General features: G+C 34.6%; 1 non-coding gene across 1 annotated transcript; it reads left to right on the top strand.

Moving 5' to 3' along the window:
* Positions 1 to 12,838: 12,838 nt before the first annotated feature.
* On the top strand, positions 12,839 to 12,945 carry LOC136221128 (small nucleolar RNA R71). The gene has a single exon (XR_010684915.1). It is a non-coding gene; the product is annotated as a small nucleolar RNA R71 (small nucleolar RNA).
* The last annotated feature ends 1,781 nt before the right edge of the window (positions 12,946 to 14,726 follow it).

Genomic DNA, 14,726 nt, shown 5'->3' with positions numbered 1-14,726 from the left:
TTGTATAAATTATGAAAATGAAATAAAGTAAATTCCTCTAATTAAAAGACTTTGAACTACAGTCAATCCTCCTACGGTCGGGTTAGATTGCTACCTTAACCAAATTAATACTCTACTGATGATATCAATTTGTCTAAGTGTTCAACAAAGTTTCCTTGTAAAGATTTTGAATTCAACTACGTTTTAATGAAAACACCAGAACTCACTTCGGATCATTTACCAAAGTGCTACATAAAAATCTATCGAATAGAATGAACTTTATTAGATGAAATATGAATTTGATACAAGTTTATAGAGAACAAGAAGCATGGAAACTTTCGACGGCTTGCAAGTGAACGGGTTGTCAATCCTTTCCTTGGGTTTCGTTAGAGTTTGTCAGACTCCGGGTCGGATCCTCTACTAAATCTTCTCGCTGAATCTTCGGAATAGAGACTGGTCTATCTACTACCAAAATGTAAACTAATATGAACAAATCTAAATGCTACTGTGTTTGTAATTATTTAATAAACAATGTGTGTACATCATATTGCTTTTTACAGAATCGAACTTCTAACTCTGAATCGTTTGACTCAGAATTTCTGCATTAATTCTATACTAATCTTTCCTTCAATTTTCTATATGTTTATCTCTGAAATCAACTCTTTATTTATAAATGCTGAAGAGTTGGGTTTAAGAGACGTGTCTGCTACGAAGAGGCGTTCTTATTTAATCGAACGAACGCATTTCTTTGTGAACGAACGTGTACGTATAGCTCCTTCAGAATTTCTGCTCTTACCGAGAATGTAAATTCTCGGCCGAGAATGGGGAAGCAAATATTTAGCCTTCGAAAATGGTAAGGGAAGAATCTGGCGACGCGTGTCGCGACCGAGAATGGAGGATTCTCGGTCGCGGCACGGAGTGATTTCCTCTGTGACTGACCTCGTCCTTGTCCTCGTTTTCGTGCGTTTGATTTTCGTCGTCTTCGACTCCTTTTGTAGGGTTTTGCTTCTGTTTCTAACCTCTTTTCGCTCCTATTTGGATTTTACCAAATATTTAGGTACCTTACAAGAAATAAACATATTCGAAAGTAAAAGTGTTCTAAACAGGTATAAATAGTATGAATTCGTAGCAAAACTGATGTAAATACTAATGATATTTTAGGTATATTTTGGGCTTTAACAAATCTCCACACTTAATCTTTTGCTAGTCCCGAGTAAAATTTCACTGAATTCACTTTTTAACTAATCTCTTTATGAAAATAAAACATATATCTATGTATTACGTTTTAAATTAGTTAAGCCGAAAAGATTAACTTCGCATGGCAGATTTATACGCAAAATATCAAACTAACTTAGTATAAATACGATATATCATTCGTCTTGTATTTTCAATTTTGAATTGAAGTATTCGGGACGGTGTAAGCACGCATGTTTTCGAATCTTTTTTTCTCAAGGCATTTCAAAGCACAAAATTTCCTTTCCCAAACCTAAACTATTGCAAATATAGATTTATTAAGGACTTAGGTTTAATATATTTATTTAGTCACGCCCGTGATAAGGGTGGTCTCGTCCGTGACTTTATATGAATTAATTTTCTTTTGTGTTCGTTTAAGAGGTACCGACCATGCCATGGGTGGACGCAATCGTTACTTAAAACTTTAAACACGTTTAATTTTGCTTTAATTTCTAACGTTCCTTTCATACCTCGACCGTGATAAGGGTGGTCGCAATCATGGCCAAAAGTAAACGGTACTTAATGTTCTTCCCTTTCATACCTCGATTGTGATAAGGTTGGTCTCAATCGTGGCCAAAAGTTAAGAATATGACTACTTGATTTAATTAACACGAGTTATAAAAATGAAAAATTAAAAATTGGAAAAAGAAAAATAGCACATTCATCCTATATTGACTTGAAATTCAACATGTATTATGGCTAAAGTTTCCTTAAAAACTTCAATTGGTTTTTAATGTAAGACGAAATCAAACCGAGCTAAAATTGTTAGTTCAATTTAATGCCTATAAACCTAATTGAAAATTTAAAATAAGATTTATTCTATCATGGATTTCATGATATAAAATAGAGATTGAAAATAAAGAATTTATTACTTAAATACATTCACTCGAGACAATTTTACTTAAAATCATATCGAAGAGTTGTGAAAATTTTGAAAAATAATGTTGCCCGTATAGAAATATCATTTCTATTGATAATGATAACCTAAAAATAATCATATCCTAAAAATTTAACTTATGATTAATTTATAAACATATGAAAATGTTAAGTTAATAAAAATAGTGTTAAATACATTGTGTTGCAATATATGTTGCATATGCATAAAACAAGTATTGCTTTTGAAAATATTGTTTATAAAATTTAATATTTGTTTTTATGGTAAAACGGATGACAATTGTTCGTACTCTTTGCATTTATTCGTACGTATATAAATGATATATGTATATCTCCTCCCCACACTTAAATTGGACCATGTCCTCATTGGTGCAAAAATTGATAAAACATGAAAAAAAATAGGACGAAATAAATCATACGAAATAATAGAGAAATTTAGCAAATGAAAATCATCCAACATAAAATTAAAATTGTACCAAACATAATAAAAAGAAATATTGTGGCAAACTAAAAACAACATAATAAGATAAGTGAATAAAAGGAAAAGATAAAACCTAAGCATTAGGCGGTGAGTCCGGAGGGGTTGGTGAAGTTTCTACATTTTGGCGACGGAAGAATGAAAGCATCCGACGTCGGGTAGATTTTTACTCCCTTCTTAAGGTATTGAGGTTGTCATTGATAACCATATTGTTTTCCCCCAAATCATCAATCCGTAAATTCATATTGCGATTATTTTCATTGAGTTGGTTCAAAATCCGCCTCAAATCCATCGGATCATCATCTTGAGGTGCTTGGGGTTGTGGTTGTGCTTGTGGTTCATTCCCCTCTTCTTCCCCTGCTTCGGCTTCTTCGGTACCTGCAAATTGAGAACTAGAAGCTCCGCCACCCATAGTGCCACGAAGATGAGCAATTCGGGTTTCATAAGATACAAAAACCGGAGGAACCGAAGTAAGCAACAAATGGGCTCGCTCAAGAGCCGAGAGATTCAAAAGCGGAACATAGCCATGGTAGGCAGACATGTCATAATCCTCTAACTCGCCACAGGCACCCAAAACAACTGCGGTGATAAAATTACCAAGAGGTACTTGAATGGTGTGGGCTCACGAAGCACGAAACATATTATCAAAAAGCATCCCTATGCTATCAACCCTCAACCCTTTAAACAAGCTATCAAAGACAAACAAATCCCTAACTTGAATCTTTGAGCTCTCAACCCGGCCCAACAAAGAAAAACTCAAGAACTTGTGAAAATAGAGCAAACAATTATCCCTAATCATTTTGATAGACGTGTTCTTTGAATTGAAAGAAGATTGCCCCGAAAGAGTATGCCAAATAGCATCATTATCAAAATCACGAGGCTTGTCATGGAAATCAGTAGTATAGGAAAACCAAACATGTTGCCCATAGCTTCATAATTAATAGTGTATGTGACACTATTATTGAGGAATCGAATTGTAGTCTTTTTCTTATCAATTTCCAAAGTGACCAAGAATTCCACAATATATTCCTCAATATGAGGAAATCGCATAGAGGCAAAGGTTTGCCAACCCCAAGTGTCCAAGAAGACATTAATCCTAGTAGAGAAGTTTAAATCCCTTACCGTATCAAAGTCTAGGAATGGCATATCCACGAACTCTCTCTTAGGTTTTGAAAAATGAGTGTATCTACTTGCTTCTTCTTCCGAGTTGATGTCAAATGGAGCTCCACAACGGATACGAAGGCGGTTAGCATCTGTAACCTAGGGCTTGTGACCAACACGTTTTGTTCTAGGCATGATTGAGTTATTTAGGGCTATGAAAGAACAAAGATGAAGAATGGTAGAGAGAAAAACCAAAGGTTGAAGATGAGTTGGGAATAGTAGGGTAATGAATGAATATATATGGAGTTGAAAGAGTAAGTGATTAGAAAGGGTAATGAATAAATTGGGAAGAGAAAAAGGTGAGTATTGGAAAGAGTTTAGAGTAGGGGATTGGTTAAAAATTGAGGTGATGTGAGGTTTGTGTAAGGAATAGGGTTATATAGGGTGAAATAGAGTGATGTATGGGTAGAGTAGGAATAGGAATAGGCTAAAAAAATAAGGCAAAAATCCGAAATTAGTGTGTATATAGGTCGCATATCGCGACCGAGAATCCTGATTCTCGGTTCGCGACACGGCAAAATCAGAGAATATTTTCTCTAATTTTTGGCTCGTTTTTGCTGAAGTTAATCGGGCCCTGGTGCCTTATTCTTGTGCATGTTGACCCTGTTTGTGTAATATCTTGAGAAATTATGTCCTCAACTTTAATAAAACTGTTCATGTACTTAAAATCATAAATGTAAAGCATTAAATGATAAGGAAAATCAAAGGTTTGTCCTTATTAATGGAATAATAATGAATCATAAATGCCTTAATGAGAATTGAATGAAACATTAATGTGCATTTATTTATGTAATTTAAATGTTTCTACATAAATGAAAATAAATATAAATTCATGAATTCATTAAATCTTAATTGAGTGATATGGAATATAAATGGATTAATGGGATGAAATTATGAACATATGTTGTGGGTTCAAAATATAAAAATTATAGTGGTTTATTTATTATCTTATTATAAGCAACTTTGATTAGATATATTCAATACTAAATGAATTGAGCATAGATAAACCAATATCAAAATAAGAAATTTAATCAAATGAACAGAAGTTTTTATTGATTCAAATATGTACAAAATTTAAACAAATCAAAGAAATTATTTATATAACACACAAATATGTACAAAATGAAAACTAACAAACATAAACTATCCTATATACTCATCCCTATCAATCGGGATTTCTCTAGCCCTATAGCGATCAATTTTCAATTGCATGAAAGCTTGACGTTCTGGTGCAGAAAGAAAATACGGGCCTGCTCGAAAAACACGCTTTACGAGGCCTTCATATTCCAAGAACTCATAGTCCAAAGTCGGAAAAGACTCAGCCTCGCTCCAAGGAACAGCAATGGTACCCTTGGTACCGGGAATTATTCCGCAAATTATATTCCCGAATCCAATCTTTTTATCCTTGGATCGAGAAGTGGCAACAAGACCTTCCATCAGAATCTTGGAAGTATCAACCGTATTGCCTTGGAATATGTCTCCAAGGACATACAAGTCGGTGTCTCTGACCACACTACTAAATGTGCGACCGAACAGACTGTGACACAGAAATTTGTGTAGATACAACATCGAGTTGGAGTAAAAGGATTGGTTGTAGGAGAGTCGAGGATTGAAACGCCAAAACCCTGTTAGCATCCTCTGTTGGTGTGCCCTAGTTCATAGGCATTGGTTCTTATAAAATGTATTTGTGTCACATTAATAAAGGAATTAATCTAGTTCATTTATATCTTGTGCTATAATATGAATAGAGAATCCATTGATTGATAATCGTAAAACCATATCCCAAGTCTATTCTATCATGGGAATGATTAGGACCACAGACTTGTATATTCGACGACTGTATGGTAGTAATTGATACTAGCCATAGCACTTGATAAGTCAGTTGTGAATATGGGTACATGTTGTATACATGTGACTGGATCGATCCGCCCGAGAAAACTACATGGTGGTTGTGTCATTAGTTTTCTTAAGTAGGTCTCTAACTGTCTTCAGACCAGATTTCATTATAATATCAATGTGGGATCCGGTTCACTTTGACATACACCTAACAGGTCTGTAATAGGATGCCAAATACGGGTATGATTGGGTGAACATGTGAACACATTAGTATTGATAGTGAAGTGATGGAATTACCACTCACATAACAGTGAGATGATATCACAGGCCATTTGATAAGTGAGATTGATAAGTGTGTGGCCACACCCTGATAAGTAGTTTACTTATCTGATTCATTAATCTACTTAAGATCAAGAAATATCATAAACATCAGAGAGGATGACAGCCGCCATGCCTCTAGTTTATAATATCGATATCAAATGGAAAAATACGTTAAGAGATAACTACAGGGTCTCTGCATCTTTAGACTGCTGAAACTCTATCTTAGTTAGGGGCAGTAATGGTTTGCTAGAACCCACTTACTGTCTGTGAGCCATAAGCCCACTGCTAGCTAAGGACAGTCCCATAGGATCGTGCACATCGAACATCTGAGTTAGAACTTATAGAACGGTACATTGGAGAGATAGAAATAATTAATTGATTGACAGTAAAATGTCAAGGTAATTAATTGGTGGTTAATAAATTGATTAATTGATACTTTGTATCAAGGTAATTAATTAATGGTCTTAAGTGTTGAGTATTAAATGATTAATTAGTTTGCGCGATGTAATTAGTTAATTTGTAAATTAATGAAATTGCATTCGGTGAATAATTAATTAGATCAATACATTAATTTATTGATTAGTGTTATTCATTTAATTGGGGTAATTAAATTTAATCTAATCATAATTAATTGCATAGAATAAATATTACTGGTATTTATCTATGTAATTAGGTTAGGATTGGATTAGTTTTATAATTAACCAATTAACCCTAAACCAATTAGGTTTAGAAATACACTATATATATAAATTAAAACACTAAAACCCTAATTAACTACAACATATCACATGTGATTTCGGCCACCACATAGATTCACCAACAAAGTGAATTCGGCAGAAACATGTTTTGAAAAGTGGGATTTGTTTGGCAAATTACATAATCTCTCCAGTTCTTCATTCGTTCTTCGGCTAGCACCGGTTCTAGCTCAATAGCTGTTCGTGCACCTGACTACGGAGATCTTACTACCTTGTGGATTCTTCAGCCGTCTCTAGAAGAGACAGTCTGGGTATGTTTATATCCCTAAACAGATCAAAAGGTTTTATTCAATCAATGGTTAACGGACAAAGATCAAACTAAAGGGATTAGAAATAAATTTTGAACCGCAATTTCGCTGCGCTACAGTTGATTAACTGGCTATAATCCCTAACATCCTCCATATATCAGTGGATGTCATATCTTTGCCAGGATGACGTTTGATTGTATCCCTCGGGGGAAAACCAAACCAGGCATGCAACTCAGGATACCCAAAAGTAAAGATTTCACCATCTCGATGAAAACTAAGACGCACTCGTCGTTTATTCACAAAACGAACTGTACAGAAAAACTCGAGAATCCAGTCTCCAATTATAGGAAACCGCATGTTGGCGAATTTAGTCCATCCCAATCTTTCCAAATAGCAACTCATGTCATCGCTAATGCCGAGTTGTTTATTTAAAAACTCGTCCATATATAGCATACCGACGAAAAAACTTGTAACAAAACCTATAGTAATGCCTGCCTTCGTCATGGTTGAAGATAGGAAATGGCGCACCATATCGTTTTGATAAGTCGGGACGATTATTACTTGAAGCAGCAAGTTTCTTAGGGGATTTGTGTTTGGTAGTCATGATTCGAATGAAGAAAAAAAATGTTTCTGTAACTTTTCTGGTAATTAAGTGTTTGAGAAAAATCAGAATTTTGTTCTGACAGAGATGAAAAGAAAATGAATAACAGAAATCTGAACTTCTAAGATTTATTTATTGGAATCATAGGATGAAAAGAGGTGTTGTTTTGATGCGAAAAGTCATAAATTCATACCTCAAAATGTTGAAGAAACTCAATTTTTCGAGTTTGAAAAGCTGTGTCTGCAGGATGAAGAAGAAACAGGTCTGATGGTGCAGAAAATATCTGTGTCGCGACCGAGAATCTCAATTCTCGGTCGCGACACGCTGATTTTCTTGTGGAAATCAGGCGTCGAAACCCTATAAATCTGATTCTCGACCGATAATCTAAATTCTCGGTAAGATCAGAAATTTCTTACATGTTTGGACAATTCTGAAAATGTGAATTCTCAACTGAGAATTCCAAATTCTCGGCTGAGAATCACCAAATTCCTTCTAATTCGAACTAATGACTTAAAATTAAATTAAAATCATGACTTAAACATATTTTTATGCATCTAAATCTTAATATAAAGTCTACTTAATAATTAAAAAGCATAAAATTTACATGTATAGAAATTTAAACTAAATTAAAACTAAAAACAAAACAAAAATAAAACAAAATAAAGACAAAGTATATTAAATTTAAATGAATTAATCTTCAGGAAAGTGCGTTATGTATGCAATTTCTTTATTCGAAATATTTTCGTAATAAATTTTGCATCTATTACCGTTAACTTTGAAACGAACTCCATCAGGTCCTTCAAGTTCTAAAGATCCATAGTCGAATGTTTTAATGACTAAATATGGTCCTGTCCATCTGGACTTAAGTTTACCTGGAAATAAACGGAGCCGTGAATTAAATAACATCACCTTATCCCCAATGTTAAAGCTTTTGACTTTAATCTTGGCGTCGTGCCATTTTTCACTTTTTCTTTATATATTTTTGCATTTTCGTAAGACAAATGACGTAACTCGTCTAACTCATTTAAGTTGAGCAAACGTTTCTTACCTGCTTGTTGTAAATCAAAATTAAGTTTTCTAATAGCCCAATAGGCCTTATGCTCTAATTCGACTGGTAAATGACATGCTTTCCCATACACTAATCGGTATGGCGTCATTCCTATTGGTGTTTTAAATGCAGTACGATATGCCCATAACGCATTGTTGAGTTTACAAGACCAATCTTTTCTTGAAGACGAAACCGTTTTCTCTAGAATCCATTTGAGTTCTCTATTTGATATCTCTGCCTGACCATTCGATTGAGGATGGTATGGCGTTGACACGCGGTGGCGTACTCCATATTTTTTCATAAGTATATCAAAACTTCGGTTTATGAAATGGGTACCGCCATCACTTACAATGACTCTAGGACAACCAAATCTACAAAATATATCTTCAAGAAACCCAACAACAACCTTAGAATCGTTCGTCGGGGTTGCAATTACTTCAACCCACTTTGAAACATAATCTACGGCGACTAATATGTAAGTTTTACCAGAAGAAGGGGGAAAAGGTCCCATGAAATCTATTCCCCACATGTCGAAGACTTCAACTTCTAACATGTTCGTGAGAGGCATCTCATATTTCCTTCCTAAATTCCCTGTCCTTTGGCATTTGTCACAACGAATAATAAATGAATGGACGTCCTTAAACAACGTAGGCCAAAAGAATCCACATTCTAATATCCTGGCTACTATCTTACTAACGTCGTTATGTCCTCTATAAGAACTAGAATGACATTCTGACATTATAGACCCGTATTCGTTTTCACTAACGCATCTCCTAATTATTCCGTCACCACAAGTTCTGAACAAGAAAGGATCTTCCCAAAAATATTGTTTAATGTCAAAAAAGAATTTCTTCTTTTGTTGGAAATTTAATCCTTCCGGAACAATGTTGGCTGCGAGATAATTTGCGATATCCGCATACCATGGCGACATGACACTTTTTATTTGATAGAGATATTCATCAGGGAAATCATCTCGTATACCGATAGTCTCACCTATAGGACCGTTTTCATCTTCGAGTCTTGATAGATGATCGGCGACAAGGTTTTCTACTCCCTTTTTGTCTTTAATTTCTATATCAAATTCTTGTAACAATAAAACCCATCTAATTAGAAGTGGTTTTGCATCTTTCTTAGCAAATAAATATCTTAAAGCTGCGTGATCGGTATAAATAATAACTTTTGAACCTAACAAGTATGACCTAAACTTATCACATGCAAAAACTACTGCTAGCATTTCCTTCTCGGTTGTGGTGTAGTTTAACTGTGCACCGGATAATGTGTGACTCGCATAATATATAACATGAAGTTTCTTATCCTTCCTTTGACCTAATACACATCCTACAGCTAAGTCACTTGCATCGCACATAATTTCGAAAGGTAAATTCCAATCGGGTTTCGATATTATAGGTGTACTGACTAAAGCTGTTTTCAATGTATTGAAAGCTTGTAAACAATCCGCATTAAAATCAAAAGTTGAATCTTTCATAAGCAAATTAGTAAGTGGTTTGGAAATTACAGAGAAGTTCTTAATAAATCTCCTGTAAAAACCTACGTGACCTAAAAATGACCTTACTCCCTTAACAGTAGTTGGTGGGGGTAATTTTTCTATAACTGAAGTCTTTGCTCTATCCACTTCTAAACCTTTTTTCAGATATCTTATGACCTAAAAAAATTCCTTCGTCTACCATGAAGTGACATTTTTTCCAATTTAATACTAAATTCGTTTCTTCACACCTAGATAAAACTTTATCCAAGTTCTGTAGGTATGCATCGAAAGAATCTCCATAAACTGAAAAATCATCCATGAAAACTTCCATTATATCTTCAATGAAATCATTAAATATTGCTGTCATACAACGTTGAAATATTTCTGGTGCATTACATAGACCAAAGGGCATTCTCCTATATGCAAATGTTCCATAAGGACATGTGAAAGTTGTTTTGTCTTGGTCATCCGGGTAAATGTAAATTTGAAAGAATCTGGAATAACCGTCTAGGAAACAATAAAATGCATGACCGGCTATCCTTTCGATCATTTGATCAATGAAAGGTAGAGGAAAATGATTTTTCCTAGTTGCTTTGTTTAGGTTCCTATAGTCTATACAAACCCTCCAACCGGTGGTGGTTCACGTAGGTATTAATTCACCTTTGTCATTCCTTACAATATTTATGCCTCCCTTTTTGGGTACACAATGGATTGGACTAACCCATTCACTATCCGAGATCGGATAAATGATTCCATTGTCTAAAAGTTTAGTAATCTCATTTTTGACTACTTCTTTCATGTTCGGATTTAAGCGTCTTTGCCTATCCGCTTTAGGTGGCTTATCTTCTTCTAAGTGAATTCTGTGCATTACGATGCTAGGATTAATTCCTTTTAAGTCTGAAATTTGCCAACCCATACTTCATATCCTATTTCTAACAACCTCTTTCAATTTTTCTTCTTGATCATTTGTTAACTTGTTAGAGATAATTATAGGTAGAGAATCGCTTTCGCCTAAGAAAGCGTACCTCAAATGACTGGGTAATTCTTTAAGTTCTAATTTAGGGGGTATTACAATCGAAGGCGGAACTGGTCCATCTTCTCGAATCAAAGGCTCTGGGTCCTTATCTTCTAATTCTTCACCCATTATAGGTTCTATTATTTCATCATTTTGAATAACGTCATTGACACATTCTTCAACTAAGTCAAGTTTCATACAAGCGAGTTCCTCCATAGGATATTTCATTGCTTGGTTCATATCAAACTCGATCTTATCTTCTCCTATTCTCAAAACTACTTTCCCTTTCGACACATCAACTAGAGCACGTCCCGTGTTCATGAACGGTCTATCAAAGATTAGTGGACAATTAACGTCATATGCAAAATCTAATATAATGAAATCGGTAGGAAAAATAAATTTGTCAACTTTAACTAAAACATCCTCGATTATACCATATGGTCTTTTAGTGGTTTGATCCGCTAATTGCAAAACCATATTGGTACGTTTGATATCTTCTTCTAAACCTAACTTATTAAAAATAGACAATGGCATCAAGTTTATACTCGCTCCTAAATCACAAAGACAACTCGGGAATTCGATATCTCCCAACTTACAAGGGATGGTGAAACATCCGGGATCTTTGAGTTTAGTAGGCAAATTACTGGATACTATTGAACTACAATCTTCGGTTAGCGAAATGGATGAAATTCCTTCCCAACTGATTTTCTTTGAAATTAAAACTTTTAGGAACTTACCATAATTGGGAATTTGCGTAATCGCATCCATAAACGTTAAATTAATATGCAAATTTTTAAGTTTGTCTAAAAATGTTAAAAGTTGTTTGTCATAGTCCTTATTTCGGACTTTGTGTGGAAAAGGTGGTTTGGGTACAAAAGTTTTTGTACTTGAGTCAATTGGTGAACTTTTTGTGTTTGATATATCTTCTTTGGACTTTGGTAAATCAGTTCCTGGTAATGTTGCATCTCCGGGCATTTCCGGACCTAGATAATTTTTCCCTGAACGAAGAGTGATAGCCTTTACCTGCTCTTTTGGATTTTCTTCCATATGGCTGGGAAGACTTCCCTCTTTTCGGGATGGAATTGATTTAGCAAGTTGACCAATTTGGACCTCCAAATTATGGATGCTAGATGAGTGGTTTTTAATAAGCTGATCGAATTTATTTTCGATCCGTTTAAAACCATCGTCGTGATTACTTATTTTTCCACTGATAGCATTTATGAATTTGTCGATTTTAGAAGATAAAGTGCTAATCGTATCTCTTGACTGATTTTGATAATTATTGTTACAATTTTGATTAGCATTTGCATTATTATTATTGTCTTTCTAGTTAAAGTTAGGATGATTCCTCCATCCAGAATTATAAGTATTAGAATAAGGATTATTAGTTTGGTTTTGCCCTTGGACAAAATTTACCTGTTCGATCTCATTCATATTTTCATAATCCACATCCATTTGGATTGGATTACTATTGGTATCGCACGGTGCCATAAACCTATCAATTTTATGCGATAAAGCAGAAAATTGGGCTTGTAACATCGCGACTGGATCAAGGTTCATTATACCTTTAACCGATGATGTGGTTGAGGATGATGGTTTTGCCACCGGTATATGTCCACGTTCCGCGGGCCACATACTGCTGTTGATTGCCATTTCCTCCAAAAGTTCTCTTGCTTGGGCTGATGTCTTCTTCATAAATAGCCCTCCCAAAATAGCATCTAATGAACCTCTAGTTGTAGGATTTAGTCCATTATAAAATGTTTGCATTAGAAGTTCAGCAGGCAATTAGTGGTGTGGGCATAAACGTTGAAGTTCTTTAAAACGTTCCCAAGTCTCATAAAGAGTTTCATTATCATTTTGAGAAAAAGATGTTAACTCTTTTATGACTCTTGCGGTTTTTGCTAAAGGAAAATATTTTGATAAAAAAGCTTGGGCTAATTGTTCCCAAGTTGCAAACGTTGCGCCTGGCATCGAAGTTAACCACTCTTTGGCTCTATCCTTCAAAGTGAAAGGAAAAAGGCAAAGTTTGATTGCTTCGGCAGTCACATCTGGGATTTTAAAAGTGTCACAAATTTCAAGGAAATTTGTCAAATGGGTATTAGGATTTTCGTTAGGTAACCCGTAAAATGTTACATTATTTTGCAACATATTAAGCAATGCTGGCTTAATTTCAAATTGGTTTGTGGTGATTCTGGGTCTAACGATACTATTGGTTACACCGGCCACCCCTGGCCTAGCTTAATCCATAAGTGTTGGTGGGTCTGCCATAATATCTGGCTCGGTATTTGTCTTTAATGGAGTTTTGTTTTTGTTTTTCTTGTTCTTTCTAATGGTTTTTTTAATTTCTGGGTCTAAAGGGTTTGGTACAATGCCTGAACTTCGAGAACTGCGTATGAACTTGAAATCGTACACGAACCAAAACTACCTTCAAAACAGAATTTGAAAAATAAATATGTTAGTAAATGAAAATTAATAAATTACAAAAATTAAAATAAGTATGTATAAACCTAGATTCGAAATAAAACACGAAAAATCTAAATTTTTGTTAAAAATTTTGGCGTTCCCGGCAACGACGCCAAAAACTTGTTGAGCGATTTCCGCAAGTGCACGGTATACGCTTGTAGGAATAAAAGATATCGAACCCACAGGGAACGCTTTTTAACAAAAACTTATTTTGAATTAGTTAGATTTACTTTTAAGGTGCATAATATGTAAAATCGTTTAATTGGATTTGGTTTTGAAATTGCTAGAATAAGAATTAGATTAGAGTATAACGAATGTTTAGAAATCACTTCTGATTTAAGGATAAATTTACAAAACATAAACGTTTAGTTCTTTAGAAAAGTAAACAAATGTATTCGTTTGCATTAAGCAAAGAAAACAACTTTAAACTTTGTATAAATTATGAAAATGAAATAACGTAAATTCCTCTAATTAAAAGGCTTTGAACTGCAGTCAATCCTCCTACGGTCGGGTTAGATTGCTACCTTAACCAAATTAATACTCTACTGATGATATCAATTTGTCTAAGTGTTCAACAAAGTTTCCTTGTAAAGATTTTGAATTCAACTACGTTTTAATGAAAACACCAGAACTCACTTCGGATCATTTACCAAAGTGCTACATAAAAATCTATCGAATAGAATGAACTTTATTAGATGAAATATGAATTTGATACAAGTTTACATAGAACAAGAAGCATGGAAACTTTCGACGGCTTGCAAGCGAACGGGTTATCAATCCTTTCCTTGGGTTTCGTTAGAGGTTGTCAAACTCCGGGGCGAATCCTCTACTAAATCTTCTCGCTGAATCTTCGGAATAGAGACTGGTCTATCTACTACCAAAATGTAAACTAATATGAACAAATCTAAATGCTACTGTGTTTGTAATTATTTAATAAACAATGTGTGTACATCATATTGCTTTTTACAGAATCGAACTTCTAACTCTGAATCGCTTGACTCAGAATTTCTGCATTAATTCTATACTAATCTTTCCTTCAATTTTCTATATGTTTATCTCTGAAATCAACTCTTTATTTATAAATGCTGAAGAGTCGGGTTTAAGAGACGTGTCTACTATGAAGAGGCGTTCTTATCTAATCGAACGAACGCGTTTCTTTGTGAACGAACATGTACGTATAGCTCCTTCAGAATTTCTGCTCTTACCGA

Source organism: Euphorbia lathyris, chromosome 2 (genome assembly GCF_963576675.1).
Source record: "Euphorbia lathyris chromosome 2, ddEupLath1.1, whole genome shotgun sequence".
In the NCBI taxonomy this organism is placed as follows: Eukaryota; Viridiplantae; Streptophyta; class Magnoliopsida; order Malpighiales; family Euphorbiaceae; genus Euphorbia; species Euphorbia lathyris.
Note: the sequence above shows the minus strand (reverse complement) of the source record. Positions and strands in the feature narration are given on the sequence as shown.